The sequence below is a fragment of the Melospiza georgiana genome, chromosome Z (assembly GCF_028018845.1).
Source record: "Melospiza georgiana isolate bMelGeo1 chromosome Z, bMelGeo1.pri, whole genome shotgun sequence".
Lineage (NCBI taxonomy): Eukaryota > Metazoa > Chordata > Aves > Passeriformes > Passerellidae > Melospiza > Melospiza georgiana.
Window position 1 is genome coordinate 20841799 of NC_080465.1, and position 5256 is coordinate 20847054.

Below are 5256 nucleotides of genomic sequence, written 5' to 3' on the forward strand. Positions count from 1 at the left end.
AATTGTGGAGGAGAAAAAGTAGTCTTGATGGTGTTTCAGGTAGAGATGTCTGAAATCTGTGAAATACACCATTTTAGTGGGGCAGATTGTGGTAGAAAAAGGGGGCAGGGTTTTAAACTACAAGAAGAGATTAAATTAGATGTTAGAAAGAAATTCTTTGCTGTAAGGGTGGTGAGACACTGAAACAGGTTTCCCAGAGAACTTGTGGATGTCCTATCCCTGAAAGTGTTCAAGGTCAGTTCAGATGGTGCTCTGAGCAACCTGGTCTCTTGCAGGGAGGTTGGAACTAGATGACCTTTAAGGTCCCTTCCAACCCCAAACATTCTATAATTCTATAATTCTGTGGTTTGATGATTCTATGTCAGTACACACTTATGAAACCTTTCACTTAGCAAAGTTTAGATTTCATCTTTCATGCATTCAAATGTTCACTTTCCAGCTCAAACAAATTAAGGTTTTGATAAGAAAAATGGAATTTCAAGGAAATCCTTATCTGTCATTGGCAGGTACCTGCTCTGGTTATGAAGTGCTGAATGTTACACTTGCAGATCAGCTTCACATTTCCTCTGCAGTTCCAAGTGAGTCTCTGGGACCAATGCATTCATTTGTGTAGATGAGGAATCCTCTGTGGCTGTGAGCTGTGGTTTAACCCCAGCCAGCAACCCAGCACCACACAGAGCCATTCTCGCCTAATGTCCCACCAACAGGATGGACTGGGCAGAGAACTGGAAGGGTAAAAGCTGGAAAACTCACAGGTGGAGAATAATTCAGTTGCATAGGGAATGCAGAAACCACATACACAAGCAAAAAAAACCCCAAAGAGCTCATTCACCATTTCCCATTGGCAGGCAGGTGTTTTGCATCTCCAGGGCAGCAGGGCCCCTTCAGGCCTCACAGGGACTTGGGAGGTCCTTCCTCCTTCTTGCACGCAGCTTGAAATACTGAGCAGGATGTCAGAGGGTCTGGAATGTCCCTTTGGTCAGCTTGGGTCTCTCCCCAGCCTCCCATGTACTCCCAGGTTCCTCACCAGCTTGGCAGTGGGATAAAGCAGAAAAGGTCTTCGCTCTGTGTAAGCCCTGCTCAGAAATAACAAAAACATTTCTATAACCCTGTATTCAGCACAAATCCAAAAACACAGCACCTTACCTGACAGATTGAAAAAACTAACCCTACCCCACCAAAACCAGCACATGGTGCTGTCATTATCCCAAGGACTTGCAGTCAAAAGCATCCCATAAACCAATAGAATATCCTCAGGACACAGACACTGAAAAGAACATCAAAAAGTGAAAACAATCATTAAAATGTCACAGACAAGGAAAGCCAACCAGAAACCCAGAATCCACTCAGCATAAAATATTGAAGTTCATGAAGGAAGAGATAAGGTCAAAGCCACAGAGAACTCCAAAAATAGATGTACCAATATAATCCTGAATTCCGTTTTAGTTAGAAATAATTCTGATGAAAAACTTTCACTATTTTTTATGATCTTATGAGAAGGCATATGATTAGTAGTTAAGAGTGCATTTTTATTTGGGTAGCACTGTCAGTTTGATTGTATAAAGAAAAATTACTGCAAAGAAAAAGTCAAGATTTTTCACTTTATGGTTAGTAGTAGAGTGTTGCATAAGTAACCTTTGCATATCCGTAGAGTCTTTCAGGCTATGAGGACTATCCAAAATTGCAGGTGATAGCTCCCTTTTTCCTTTTATCTAGGGGAAACAAAAGGGAGATATCCTGACATGAACAACTAGCATCCATGTTCTGGAGCTCTGTAGCAAACAAATGGATTTCCATTTACAGCATTGTTTTTTGTTTAGTTCACTTGGAGGTTTTGTTGTTGCTGTTGTTGTGGGGGTTTTGTTTGGCTGTTTCATTGTTTTTTATTGTTGTTTTGATTTGGTTTTACTTTTGGATTGTTAGTGAGGTTTCTATACCCTGTAAAAATCCTGGTGGAAAAGCAAAAGTGTGGAACAGAAAGACTCTTGGTGACTTTTTTGACCATGACACTACAAAGTCAGAGTATTTTACTGAATGTAATTTGCTAGTTTTAACACTGCATACCTAAACTGTACTTGGAATTCATAGCTAAGTTCAGCCTATCTGAAGCACAATTAAATTATGCATAGTGTGGTGATGACATGTCCTTCTAGTCCAGTGTCCAACTAAGAGGACCAGCAATTTCCATGACATGATTGTGCCTTCCTAAATGGAAATTAGTTTCTACAGCTTTGCAGATAACAAGGAAATAAAAGACCACATATTATATGTTGAGAAGAACTGACAATACAAAACATGTTTATGGTTAATGTGAACATCTCCACATATGACCTGAGTGTTTAAATAATGCATTTTTTCAGCACTATGAATGCTGAGATACCGTGACTTCATAAGGAAGTCAGAGCTGAAGCAGTTTTTTGCTAGTTCAGAAAGTTTCCAATTATATAATTCTGTGCAATCAAATGTCAAAATCCCATGGTAAATTTATGTGATTCTTACATAGCATAGGCATACAATGATGAGTAGAAGGAAATGGAAGTGACAAAAAAATAATCTTCTGCATTAGCTATTGAACAGGAGAAATTGAAGGTTTAGGACTGTGCAAAATACATAATCTCAAGCACTAGTTCAACTCCAAACATAAAATTTGCCATGCCCTGTTTGTTAAAGTCCCTTGGGTGTTCTTTGAAGATGTGTCCACTGAACACTACCACTCTAGCAAACCTCTCCACGAAATTCCTGCTGCTGCTGAATTTAAAATGAACATGCCCTGGGATTAAGTGTCCCAGCATACTCTCCACAAACAGATCTAAGGTCAGCAGAAAAGACTGCCAGAGATTCAGGTACTCAGCAGGAGTTTTTTAAAGGCAAGTAGTGCTTGTGGTAATGAGGAGGACACCTAGAGACTTAGCTCTCTCTAATTATGTTAAGATGTCCTTAGCCTTAATTGGAATACTGCTGCCAGAAACATTCTAGACCACACACCTGGGAAAATGGCATTAAGCACACAATATTCAAAGTGGAACGGGAAACAATAGCTCCAGAGAGATCAGACAGATGAAGGGAATGATCCTATCTCAGAGGCTGATCCAGTGCAATCACCTGGAAGGCTCAAGCTGTGGAGGTGCTGACTATCACATATTCCACAAGGACTGTGTTTCAGCATTTTCTCTCAACTGCCCAGAAGTCTCTGTCTTGAAGAATAACAGCAGATTGCAACCAGATGTCCAGGAAGAGACTTGACTTACAGACTTTTCAGTCAGCTGTGTGAATTTTAGATTTTAATTCCAAATTACCTTCAGAGAAAGGAATACAAAGCAAATTTGGGCCAGCTTTTTCTTTAATATCTCTGGACAGGTCTCCAAGTTAAAGCTGAGAAAGGTCAGGTTCAGTATGTGCCATCTAGAATGGCTATCCTGAGGTGAATCTTGTACAAAGATTCCTGAGGCTTCAGAGGATATGTTGCATTGGCCGACAGCACAGAAACCTCATTATTTAGAAAACTACTACAGATGTTCTCCATTTCTTCTGACATACTCAAAAACCCCAGCATTACCTTTTTTGAGAGTTCCCTCTGAATTCTAAAAACAAGACTTAACAGCATTGTCACAAAATCAGAATTGGATCACTTGTCTCTTATTCCTAGTTGTTTTTTTTTTTCATGATTGCTTCCACAGGACAATACCATGTTTTGTATTCAACAATATAACAATCTCAGCTTTTGATATTTTGCTATTTGTTGTAGTTTTTCAATAGCAAAAAGCAGTCAGATTTATACCATGGGTAAGATGGACAAGTGAAAATGTGGGCTTTTGTAAATGTCCATGACAAGCATCTGCCAAACACTAAAGATTCCTATGAAATTGTCAGAATTCAGTGATGAGAGAGAGAAAGAGATGTGTTCATAAGGAGAAGTGTCTTTTCCACACTTCCTGGGGATGCATGAAGACCATCTGACATAAAGACCAGCTGATCTTCCAAATCTGGATAAGGCAAAAAATAAGCCACACATGTGTCCATGCTCCTCTTCCATGGCTGTTAACAGACGAAAACAGAGGCACTGTTTGTGGTTAGACAGCAATAAGAATGTCATTTTAGACAGATTTTGATGTAATAATACTATAGTACAGTAGCTTTTATCATTCCCATGTACACAACAAAAGAGCTTTCCTTTTATCTCATTGACCAACCATCAAAAAATAGTCCCAGCTTTTTGTAGCTCAGGGATCACATTTTCTACCACATTCTAGTAGTCTCTTCTTAGCAAGATGACAATCAGTTCTACTCTCAGACAGGTAGTGGAGTACTTCTCCACTGAGACAGGGTTTTCCAGGTGGCACAACTGAAGTCTGTGTCATGGAGTTCCCTAACAGAAAAATGTGACAAAGGAAACAGGGGGTTTGTGCACTAGCAGAAACAGCCATTCAGGGTTTAGTCTTTAACACAGGCAGAGTTTTGCCATGGTGTTCACCACTTCTAACAGAAAGAAGGCAAATATTTTATTGCCCCTTCACAGAAGTGCAATATATAAACATCCTTACAATAAGAATCCCTGGTGTGCTCCTAACATTTTCCTTTGCATCAGGACGAAATCCCAGTCAGAGCCCTGTGGTACCTTGAGGCTGGATATAAAATTGTGGCTGACACCTGGCATAGGAGTATTTATCCATTGCACAGTGAACATTTGAAGTATAGGGCACATCTATTGAATATTTAGCAGTGGTTCACTGTGCTCATAAAACATGGCACCCATCAAAAGAGGGACAAGCACACTTGTCTAAGTCAGAATTTATTCATAACCAAGCTCAACATCAATATCACTAAGTATCTGTAAATGTTCCCAGGAATACAGACAAAAGTGTCCTGATATGAAAATCCAGTAAGAAATTATATATGTTTAAAAAGTGATTATCTGAAGTTAAATCTGTTCTTCCATTCAGTCATCCTATATAGATGTTCTCTAAGTTTATGAAATAGTCTCAGAAGTAAGGCTAGTAAATACTAGTGGTAGATGTCAGGGAGTTATTCTCTCCACATATAGAGAGAAACAGAACATGTATATTCTTTTCTGACTGCAGTGCAGGAGCTGTGCACTGCTCTGTTTGTACTTAGCACAGAGAAGGGAACTCTGGTAGGGTCTGCTGCAGTGACCCGTCGTGAAGCTTTAATGGGATGGATCCCCCCTGACGGACAGATCCAGAGCTGCCTGATACAGACTGACTGACCAAAAAAACCCCCCAAAACTGCACTGCCTAT